General features: G+C 46.5%; 1 protein-coding gene across 2 annotated transcripts in view; it reads left to right on the forward strand.

The window, feature by feature from the left end:
- The first annotated feature begins 7361 nt into the window (after positions 1 to 7361).
- LOC138267458 (transmembrane protein 272-like) overlaps positions 7362 to 12189 on the forward strand; it is a 134798-nt gene continuing 129970 nt past the window's right edge. The window contains exon 1 of one of the 2 annotated variants that reach the window (XM_069216403.1): positions 7362 to 7499. The gene's annotated coding sequence lies outside the window, so the exon portion shown is untranslated. Of the gene's footprint in view, positions 7619 to 12189 lie in introns of both variants that reach the window. The other variant, XM_069216402.1, reaches the window with a different exon arrangement.

Below are 12189 nucleotides of genomic sequence, written 5' to 3' on the forward strand. Positions count from 1 at the left end.
TCCATCCCTTCTTTGAACAATCCATTATCCACGTCGCCGCACAAACCATCATTGTCTACATCATTACCTTCACCTCCATCACCTAGATGAAAAGCCAATCTCGGTTCAGTCCCACACTGCCCAAACCAAATTCCTAACAGTCTGAACCACTCATTTGACCTTTTTAGCCAAGCAGTGATACCGGCCACAATCCCTCTATCCCATATCTACTGCTCCTCACCACAGCACTGATTCATCCTGATTATCGGTGCTGGAAGGACGTGCATGGATACACATTTATGCCGTGCACATACTAGTCTTGAGAACTTTACGCTGACCATCAGCACATTGTCTTTAGGACTTGGCTCTGCCAAATCAACGTACTAGCTCAACCTGCTCTCCTCTCTCCAACCTCACTAAAATAGGCTATCCAGCACGATGCACTATCTGTTTTCCTTTCGCTATTAATAAATTCAATACTCTTAGCTGTCAGATACACACTATGAGCCTGATTTAGAACTTGGTGGACAGGTTACTTCTTCACAACGGTGACGGATGTCCTATCCGCCAAAATCTAAATCCCATAGGATATAATGGGATTTAGATTTCGGCTGACAGGATATCCGCCCCCGTTGTGAGGGAGTACCCCTCCACTGAGTTCTAAATCAGACCCTAAGTATTCTCCTCAAAGCCCCCTAACTTCTACTCCTAACCTGTCTCTGACACAGCCATTTTAATTTGTTCTTGCTAACCTCTCCTGCTAAACTAACCCCAAGATCCACTCCGCTCCTTCAACCTTGTAGAGCTGCTTGAATCTAGCTTTCAGAAACCTCACTCTACGGACACAGTGGCACAAATCAAACTTTCTTACCACTGACCTTCATAATCGTCTCTCTGCTACTGTTATCCTCTTTCATCGGGCTGCTGTATTCAATGTTATCGCTCATAGCGCCATGTCTCTGATCCTTTCCCTTTCTCTTGCTTGGCATTATGATGAGAGCACCGGAGTGGCTGTCCTCCTTCCCACCTCACCGCGATCCCTCTGCCTTCCGGCAGTCCTGTCTCTCATCACCCACTGTCCCATCCTGTGATGTACCCCAAGGTTCAATCCTGAAACACCCCCTAGTCACCCTTTAAAACATCTCTCTCCATCATAAAATATCATTCTTTGATTTCTCGTATCCTTTGTACACCAATATTGACATAGTTGACTCCCTTCCTCACACCTCTCTCCCAAACATTTCTGGCTATCTCATTGCCATTGGACATGGCACGCTCCCTCTGAGATTCCAGGCTGTCTAACCGCTGTAAGACATTGGTTGGCACATCGCTCTCCCATGATGAACTCTCTAAACTTGAAATCCTTTACTTCCCCCTGATGCGGCATCTCTTTCTCCCATCACCCAAAAGTTAGGCAGACTCTTTAACTCTACCAGAAGGCACTAATTCTTCATCCTCCATAACTGCTGTCAGATTTCAACTTATAAACATTAAGATCTCCTCCCCTTCCCCACACTCACATCCATGACTGGCTCATTGGCAATATGCTGTACTGCTATAATAACTACTCAGGGGTGTAGCTTCAGTGCAGGTGTTTGGGGTGCTACACCCCACTAATAAATGTATTTTCTGGAAAATAGTTGGATACAGGTGCCTTTAGGCAGTCATGGTGAGGTGTCTGTCGGATATCACAAATAATTTTAGATAAACACAGACAAAAACACATGTGCTCCATCTCTGCTTTGAAAGTATTAAAAAAAGTTGGTTAGTTTACTAAATATTGGTTTTCTCTCAGATAGTACCCCTACAAATCAACATTTGTTCCCACTTTTCACTGCCCCCTTAGCCCCTCATGTGTCCTGCTTGTCCTATAATGCATTTTGGCATTGTATGCCAGCGTGATTGTTGGAAAATCTGAGGCTTACAACCCCCCCTAATCTTAATGACCAAGCTACGTCCCTGTAACTACTCGTGGGATTCCCTTTACACATCCTGACCACACAACAGAATCAAACACTTCCTGCTTTTACTATTTAACCTGCGTAGAGCATCACATTATCACAGACTGCTGCCTGGCAAAAACATGAGAATCACACTGTTGTGTGAATTTAGTTGTGATACGGCCCATTACCTCTCCCTACATGTCACGTGGCACATCCGACCTATTTGCTGACAGTCTTCATTAAACCTCCATGACCCTAACCCCCAAAGTTTAGCTCTTCTGAAATGAACGGTCCCCTTCTCTGAAATTCTCTCTATGTCTACCTCAGAACCACCTCTTCCATCACTGAACTCAAGTACATCTGTACATCAAGCCCACTTAACACTGGAGCTGGAACAATTTCCAGAATGGGGGTGTTGCCATTAATGCTACATCACTGAGGTTTTAGGGTATGTGAAAAATCCAAGCATCACGCAAAAAACACAAGTATAGCAAATGTGCCAAGCCTTTTCAGCATGCGAGTAGTAAGCGTGTGGTATGTAGCCACTGATGCATTGTGGAGCTCTGGTGTGGAAGAGCACATGCAGATAGCATATTTGCAGCTGAAATGGCTGCTAAATTTGCACAGACATGCAATTTTACTGTCAATATAGCACACAAGCAATAATGTGTGGAAATTGGGTTTCAGAGACTGTTAGAAATGGGGTCTCTAGTTGCCATTCAGATTATACCCTGTCAAAGTAGGGACTCTCACTTTAGTCACTGTAAGGAAGTCACACACCTAGGACAACCCCTGCTCGCCCCCTTGGTAGCTTTGCACAACCAGTCAGGATTAACTCAGAGGCAATGTGTAAGGTATTTGTACACACACACAGTAACACAGTAAAAATACCATAAAAGTACTCCACACCAGTTTAGAAAAATAGCCAATATTTATCTAAGTGAAACAAGACTACAATAAAAATCCAACATACACAAGAAACTATATCAATATTTATAGTTCAAAGAGTCCTAATTAATAGGAAACAATTGATGCCTTGTTTTAGCACACAGTACCTGGTATGCGTCAAAAATAAAACCGTAGGGGGGATGATGCGTCAGAAAAGCAAGCGCTGCGTCGATTACATACTCACAAGTGAAGCCATGCGTTGATTTTTTTCTCCACCGGTTAGGCGAAGGGTCAATTCTGTTCCCCGCAGCAGAACGATGCATCAATTCCTGGACATGCAGACTCAGGTTCTTGATGCAATGCTGAAGATTTGACACCCAGGGTCGATGCGTGGAAAATTCTGATGCACTGTGCAAAGGGTCTGCAGAGAGAGCAGGTGTTGGGTAGATTCTCCAGCAGCGAGCAGGTGCTCCATCTAATTTTTAGCCACGGAACAGGCATTGCGTTAATTTTTCTGATATGCACACAGCAGTGCATTGATTTTCTCCCGCATATTACCAGCTTCCACTTCTAAGGGCCTAGTGACTGGATTTGGCACCACTTAGCAAGGCAGGACTCTCAGCAGAAAAGCCCAGGAAACGGCAGGTGAATTCTTTGATGTCTCTGAGACTTCATTATAGGAGGCAAGCTCAGTTCAAGCCCTTGAAGAACCTTGGAAAGCAGGATGTAGAAAGCAACGTCCAGTCCTTTCACTTCCAGGGTAGAAGTAGCAGCAGCAGGCTAGCTTAGCAAAGCAACAGGCAGAGTGGCAGGTCCTCTTCAAGCATCCAGCTCTTCTCCCTGGCAGAATGTCCTCAGTCCAGAAGTGTCCTGAAGTTGTGGGGGCAGCAGTCCAATACTTCTACTCATTTCTGCCTTTGAAGTAGGCAAACTTCAAAGGAACGTCTTTGTAGTGCACAAGACCCTGCCTCTCCCTGTCCTGGCAACATGCACATTCCAGGGGGTTGGAGACTACTTTGTGTAAGGGCAGCCACAGCCTTATTCAGGTGCAAGTGTCAGCTCCTCCATCCACACTAGCCCAGGAAGATCCATCAGGATATGCAGGACACACCTCAGCTCCCTCTTTGTGACTGTCTAGAGTCAGTTAACAAACAGCCCGACTGTCAGTCTGACCCAGACTTCAATTCAGCAGCCAGACACAGGCACATAATGGTTAAGCAAAAAAAGCCAATTTTCTAAAAGTGGCATTTTCAAACTTACCATTTAAAAACCAACTTCACCAAAAGATGTATTTTAAAATTGTGAGTTCAGAGACCCCAAACTCCACATCTCCATCAGCTCCTAATGTGAAATTGCACTTAAATTATATTTTAAGGCAATCACCACGTTATTCTGTGGGAGAGATAGGCCCTGCAATAGTGAAAAACAAATTTGGCAGTATTTCACTATCAGGATGTAAAACACACTAGTGCATGCCCTACCTTTTAAATAGACTGCATTCTACCCATGGGGCTGCCTTGAGTCTACCTGATGAGTGATTTACATGTAGTAAAGGGGAAAGTATGGGCCTGGCATGTAGGTGCACTTGCCAGGTTGAACTGGCAGTTCAAAACTGCACACACAGACACTGCAATGGCAGGTCTGAAACATGTTTACAGGGCTACTCATGTGGGTGGCACAATCAGTGCTGCAGGCCCACTAGTAACATTTGATTTACAGGCTCTGGGCACCTCTAATGCACTTTACTAGGGACTTACTAGTAAATCGAATATGCCAATCATGGAGAAAACCAATCACCAACCCAGTTTAGACAGAGAGCACTTGAACTTTAGCACTGTTCAGCAGGGGTAAAGTGCCCAGAGTCCTAACGCCAGCAAAAATGAAGTTCAGCACAGGATCATAACAGGAGGTCAACAGCCAAAAAGACAGGGGAAACCACACCAAGAGCTGACAGGTCTAACCAAGACTATTTATCATTTGTGTATCAGCAAGCAAAGTGTCTTGATAAGTTTTGATCCTATTAGAATCTTTGTTTCCATCACTCTTCAGAATAACAAAAAAAAGTAATTTATTGTGCTTTTATAATTACTGTTATGTTTTTAAATATGTGTATAGTTCATTTACATGTTGTGTATTAGAAAAGATGTACATCCTACAGCCCTTCCTTTCATGCCATGTACGCCAGTACGATTGTCACCTAAATCACTTTTACAAAATCCTCTCACTTTGCAGCCAGAGAAAGAAAATTAAACACCTGTTTCTTTGTTAAAAGAATAAGCAACAATGTGTCAGAAGACATAGCCTGACATGTGACCTTTGTCTTTGAAAGCACAACAAATGCGACAAAATAAACACCAAATTTAAAAGGCATCTTTATTGTTCATTCACTTCCTGAATTGCAGCATGGTTGTTCTGGGGGTGCTGCAGTACCCCCAACGCCCATACTTCCAGCACCTATGCTACTTAACTGAGAAAAACAAGGCCAGTACCCCATACGCTCTTCGTGCCCCACCCAGCATGTATCTACTGTAAATACTGTACCTGTTTCACCAAGCTGTTGCTGTGGTCTACTCCCGTGGTACTCCTGGACTTACTCCTGGAACTAAGCAGCATCCCAAGAGCACTACAAGAGGAAGTAACAACTACACACAGAAAACTCTTCATGAACTAGGCACACGCTAGAGGTAGGCGAGCCACTGAACGTTCCAGCCAGGCCGGAGCCTGGAGACTGGCTGTGGCTCACTTCGGGATCCTGTGGAACCTCGAGCTTATGATGAGCGAAGCTTTCGCGCGGCTTCAGACTCACTTCCTCTTCCCGGGGTACGGTGTTAGGGCCAGAGCTGCTGACTATGGAGCTCACGAACCAAGTTCGAGTCTCGGGTCAGCTCAACATCACGAGATTCTGGGCAAATCACTTAATCTCCCGGTGCCTATATACAATCTATTTGACCTTCTTTAATGTAACTAGTGCTCAAGAGCTCCAAAACCTTTGGGTCAAGTTCGTACTATATTTTAAAAACTGCAGAAGAATGCCGTAAGAGGTAAAAACAAAGCTTTAACCATATGGAAACAAAAAAGATACCCATTTACTGGTTGATCTGTACCGGGTGAAACCAGAAAGTTTGGAAACTCAAGATGTCTTTACGTGGAGACAATGATATTTTACGTGGTTTGCTGTATGACTTACATAACATATTTGTAGGGCTCGTACACGGGCTCTAAGGTCCGAGCCAGACCCTTGGCTCGGTTCTGGCTCTGCAGTCCCTGTTTTTTTTATTGGCTCGCCCACCTCTTGCTCACATTTAGCTACAAGTAGTTGTTTTGCGCGTCTTTTTCGCTTGGTTTGCGTCTCACTCCTCAAACCATCCTGCACCGCCTTATTCCTCTGTTTAGAAACAGTAAGTAGGCGCTTCTACAGAGGAAAGCAAACTAATAGTTACAATAGACGACAGAGAAAAGGAAATGAAACAACGCAAATCAGATATAAAACAGAGGAAAGACCGTGTAAGTGCGTGTGTTCGATCCACGGCCGGAAGCTGGAACCGGCAACTCACGCTTTGGGTGAAAAATTCAGATACTGGGGCGCAGATGAAAGCTGTATTTTTAACACAGAGGGCGGGCTTGACCCGAAGGTATACATACGAGCGTTTTACATGAGTAACAGTTACATTACACCAGTCACAGTCATATATTTTTTAGGCACGAGGCAATTTCGTGATTTGCCAAGGATCACAGGCTGTGGCCTCGACGCCGAGACTCGAACCTGGTTTCCCAATTCCAAGGTTTTCCTCACGTAAAGCTACGTCTTGTCTGAGGGGGCTCCTCGGTCAGTAAGATTTGGGAGGTGTGAGCTTCAGATATTCCAAAAATCTTGTTGGCATATAACATTACAATACATCATAAGACAAACGGGACGCGTGAGGGGGCTTAAGGGCTTCAACATACGTAGGAGTACTGAGGGGGAGGAAAGGCAATATTTTGTCAAAATAAATTCATTTTTGGGACGTGAAAACAGAGAAAGTTAGTCTGTGCGTTTTTTTCATTGTGTATTTAAACATCCGACAGAGACCTTACAAAACCAGACTGAAAGCACCTGTACTGAGCTACTTAACAGAAAGTACATTTATGAGGAAGGTGTAACACCCTAAACACCCACCTAGAATCTACGCCCCTGCACTAGAATGCTTAATGAACAGCTGCTAAAAGTTTGGTCCAACTCCTCGCTCCTTCCTCGGGTGGCCTTAAAAAGCAACATTGTTGCAGGAAAAAAAAGATAACTTTTCCTTCTTTCCAGCTTTAACTGACAGGGGTGCTCCGCTGTCTCTGACCCAACCCAGGAGGCCTTAAACGATGACCCTGGTAACTCTGAGCTGCAAACTGCGCGCAGGTGCACTAACTCTCAAGAAAGTTGGTGTTCTCGTTTGGCAGCATCCCACGAGCCCGAGCGTGTCAACACACCAGGGCCTCCGGCTTTGGCAGGGGAGCCAGGGGCGCAGCACGTGGTTGCTCTGGAGGGGGCGCGGCTGCCCCGGGCCCGGTGGGAGGCGGGGACGGGCTGTGCCGGCCTCCCCCACCGGACATCACTAGGCGTGGAGGAAGCAGCGGCGTCTGCCTGGAGACGGTGAACTGTGGACGGCTTTGGACGCCTCCTCTCCAGCCTCTGAGGGCCGTCTCTGCAGCCACAGGCGTGTGAGTGCGCAGCGCGTCCTGACTAGCGCCCACCGAGGGACAGAGACCGCGCAAAGAGGTCCAGGGGCCCGGGCCAGCGTCAGAGGGGCCGGGGACCGCACCGAGGGTGCTTGCTGCAGGTACTGGGCGCTACCGGGGCCTCTCCTCCGCCGGCGCGCCCACCACTGGCCCTCCCGGTGCTCTCACTTCAGTCTCTCACCAGAGAAGGTTGTGGCTGAGTCATAAAGCGCTTAGACTGTGTCCCGTGTCCTGGTGGTGAGGCGGTACTTGTTGCGAACGCCGTTTCTCGCTGGTAACGGATTTGGTGATGTGTGCCAAGAATGTTTGCGCCTGTTGATTGTGCAGCGTTTTTGTTTAGGTGGTGAAGCGCCGTGTTGTTTTTGTGCTGGGTGATTTCGTTGTTTTGCTGAAGTTTTGTGCTAGTAGTTGTACTGCATTCTCTTTCAGTTTTGTTGCGTATTACTTATTGTGTTACGTTAATTACTTCAGAGAGGTCTGCTACATTTCCAGCCACGCGCAACTCTTTTCCTTTGAGGTTTTCATGACAAGCGACCATCTACCGCTGTCTGAGTTGCTAAAAACCGCGGCAGCTGCTCCTGCACTGATCAAGACACCAGTGAGCCCCCGAGTGTGCAGAGATCTGTCTTGCATAGCAGTTGTGGCGTTGACTTCATGCGCCTCGACCAAGAGGCGCTAAGGAAATCACCCTCCTGCGCGTTGGTCCTTCTCAAAGCCCGATACGGTTGTGGTTCAGTCGGTGACATCTCAGTGGGCTGGTGCAGGCAAAGCTGGCAGCCTTTCATTGTACACGTCTGTGGCATGTCTCTTGTGCCCAATCTCATACATGCATATACCCGATTCAGGCAGGAGACTCCCGATTTTGGAAGCAAAAAAGGTCTTTATTTTGTCTGCCTCCTGCCTGAAATTGCCTCTGCTTCAATAGAAGTCAATGGGGGGAAATACGTTTTCCTGATTATTCTTTTACAGTCTCCCACTTTTGTCTTCTAAATTGTTGGCATGTATGTAGTCATAATGTTTGGCTTCTTCTCGCTTGACACGCTGAGTGACACAGGAAGTGGTACACTGCTAATATTGCCAATCTTGTTTATTTAATAAAATTCAGGGCACATAGGGACAGATGTATCAAGCTTTGTTCAGATTGCAAATGGCCTGATTCGCAAGGTCGGACCGTTGCGACCCTCAAAACTCATTTTGGTATATATTAATCCCAAATTGCGATTTGGTAACGCGCTACCGAATTGTAGTTTGGAATTGCGAATACATACCCATTTGGTATTAGGAAGGGGCGTGTTTAGGGCGCCCCTTCCTATTACTGAATCAAAGTGTTATGTAAGAATGTTCTGCAGTTGCAAAACAGTCAAATTTTACCACCTACTTCAAATAGGCGGTTACCCAACTTTTTTGAATGTTTCTAAAACATTTTTTAAGAGCAGGCAGAGGTACCGGGGACCAATGCCTACTCTTAAAAAATTGATTGAAAATAAAACTTTTCATTTTTAAATGCATCAAAATGTTGTTTTTATTAAAAAGAAATAATAGACCTGTTGGTCTGGGGAGCCCAGCAAGCCACCATCCCTGTGGCTGTGATTCCTAATGGGCTGCAAATTATGACCTACCTCATTAATATTCATGAGGTAGGTTTATTTGTGATCCACTAGGAATTGCTAATGAAACTTAAAGGAGTTCCATAGATTAGGTATACGGATTTCCTAATTTGCGATTCAGAGAGAATTGCAATTAGGAAAAAGGTATTCCCACTTTCGTACGTCTGGCCCATAGTTTTGTATTACAATTACAAGCAGAGCTTAACATGGGCGCTTACTCACAGATGCTCAGCATCTGCACTTTAATTATATAGAGCCAGTATCTCCACTTTCCTTCCAGGTGCGATACTTTTACTGGGAGAGTACCAGCACTTCTCAGAAGCAGACAGATACTCAGAATACTGAGTGCCTGCCAGTCGCAGCTCGAGGAATTACTGGGGGCGGCACGGGGGGCTGGAAGAATTAATATAGTAAAACAAAAAAAAAATGTAAAAACTTACCTCTGCTCTGTGCCGCTCCTCTGCTGCACGCAGGCACAGGCTCCCAGCCTGCCCTGCGGACAATGCAGCGTTTGGATTGGCTGGGAGTGCCCAGGCAGACTGGGAGACTGTGCTCGAGAGAGCCCTCTGCGCATGTGTGTTTGGTGCGCCCGGACGAACACATGCGCTCTAAGGGGAGTGCACAGTGCACTACCCTCTGCTCGTCACCCCCAATGCCCCGCCTCTTTCACAAGGAAAGGATAATAAACAGTTTATTATCCTTTCCTTGTGAAAGGATTTGGAGCGATTGCTGCTTGCGGGGGCGACACTCCTCCACAATAGTGGTGGAGCCGCCACTGGTATCGGCACTTTTATATGTCCATGTCGAGAAGCGATTACAAGTACTGTAAAAAGACATGACTGGAGTAATCTGCCACATCTCTTATGGGTCATTTGGACTAACTTTATTCTTTGGGCCTCATTATGAACTGGGAAGAAATCCTCTTCAACTGGTTGCCACAGTTAGTGGGTGATGTAAGATTGAAAGTGCTACGGGAATGCTAGACCTGGCATCTGTTGGCATGGTTTCCATGTACTTTTCGCTTCTGACCCCCTGTTTTTGAACCCTGTGCTATAATTAGTTTTTGCTGGTTTTGATATTCTGGGCACTTTTCCACTTCTAACCAGTGCTAAAGTGCAAGTGCTCTCTGTCTAAAGGATATTGGTGATTGGTTTTCCATGATTGGCACATTTGATTTACTGGTAAGTCCCCAGTAAAGTGCACTATGGGTGCCCAGGGCCTGTAAATAAAATGCTACTAGTGGGACTGCAGCATTGATTGTGCCATCCACATGAGTAGCCCTGTAAACGTATCTCAGACCTGCCACTGCAGTGTTTGTGTGTGCAATTTCGCACTGCCTATTCGACCTGGCAAGTGTACTCACTTACCAGGCCCAAACCTTCCCATTTACTACATGTAAGTCACCCCTAAGTTAGGCCCCAGGTAGCCCAAAGGGCAGAGTGCAGTGTATTTAAAAGGTAGGACATGTACTAGTGTGTTTTGCATGTCCTGATGGTGAAATACTGCCAAATTCGTTTTTCAGTATTGCAAGACCTTACCCTCCCATAGGTTAACAGTTGGACTGCCTTTAAATATCTTTTGAATGCAGTTTCCCATTGGGAGCAGATAGAGGTTTGGGGTCTCTGAACTCATAGTTTTAAAATGCATCTTTTGGTAGAGTTGGCTTTTAGATTGTCTATTTGAAAATGCCACTTTTAGAAAGTGGACATTCTCTTGCTTAACCGTTCTGTGCCTCTGCTTGCCTGTTGAATCCACGTCTGGGTTAGACTCACAGTTGGGCTGTTTGTGAATTCCTGATAGGTTCCTTGAGGCTATTTGTGAGTTCATCCATGCCTTTTGACTGTCTCCTAGGGAATGACCTAGAGCATACTGCCTAGAAGGAGGTGGAGCTCAGTGGAAATGTTGGGATTGCCAGATTGGGCATGCATGAACACACGGTCCAAGACCACCAGAGAGGGTAGTCAAGAGGACCTGGAGCCCTAAATAGTGTCCCAGGTGCCTACCAGGAATGGAAGGGGCACGGGAAACCCTCTCCTGAGATTCCCACGGCCCGGGAGGATGCTGAACCTGAGGGGAATGCCACAGAACCTACAGGAGAAGAATTGTCTGAACAGGAGGACCTGCCTGAGCTGATCCATTGGCACCAGGAAGGAGGCCCCAGCAGGGAAGAGTTCTGCGCAGAAAGAATGCCCTACCCTTGAGGGTCTTTGGAAGCAGGCCCAGGCAGCTGGTGACACCTCTGGGACTCGTCTGGTGTACTGGGAGAATGATCTCCTGTATAGTGAGCCTAAGGTTGCTGAGCCTGGGGCAGACAGTGTTCTGGTGGTACCCCAGTGTTTCAGAACCTTCCTAATGGTTCTGCCTCATGAAGTGCCACTGGCTGTTCATTTGAGGCAGGGCAAGACCTTTGACAGGTTTGTCGAGATCTTTTACTGGCCTCAAGTGAGAAAGAACTCCGATGCATTCTGCAGGACTTGTCAGACCTGCTAGGTGAGTGGCAAATCCGGGAAGAGGTGCAGGACTCCTCTTCAACCCTTTTCTGTCGTGAGCACCCCTTTTGAGCGGGTGAGCATTGACATTGTGGGGCCTCTAGATCCAAATTCACCATGGGCAACAGGTTTATCCTGGTCGTGGTGCACCATGCCTCCTGCTACCTGGAGCTATTCCCCTGAGGACAGTGACTGCGCCTACAATGGCCAGGGCAATGATGGGGATGTTTACCTGTGTGGGTTTCCCCAAGGAGGTGGTGTCTGACTGGGTACCAGTTTCATGTCACTGTACATGAAGGCCATGTGGAAGGTTTTTTCACCACACCTTACCACCCCAAAGCAATGGGTTGGTTGAGAGATTAAACCATACCCTGAAGGGCATGATTATGGGTCTTTCTGACCTCATGAGGTGCGAGTGGGACTTCTTGTTACCATGCCTGTTTGCTTACTGAGAGATACCAAAGAAGGAGGTTGGCTTCAGCCCTTTTGAACTTCTGTGTGATCACCTTGTAAGAGGGACTCTCAGTTTGGTGAAGGAGGGCTAGGAGTAAGCTCCCCAGAAGCACCCCCAGGATG

Source organism: Pleurodeles waltl, chromosome 12 (genome assembly GCF_031143425.1).
Source record: "Pleurodeles waltl isolate 20211129_DDA chromosome 12, aPleWal1.hap1.20221129, whole genome shotgun sequence".
Taxonomy (NCBI): Eukaryota; Metazoa; Chordata; class Amphibia; order Caudata; family Salamandridae; genus Pleurodeles; species Pleurodeles waltl.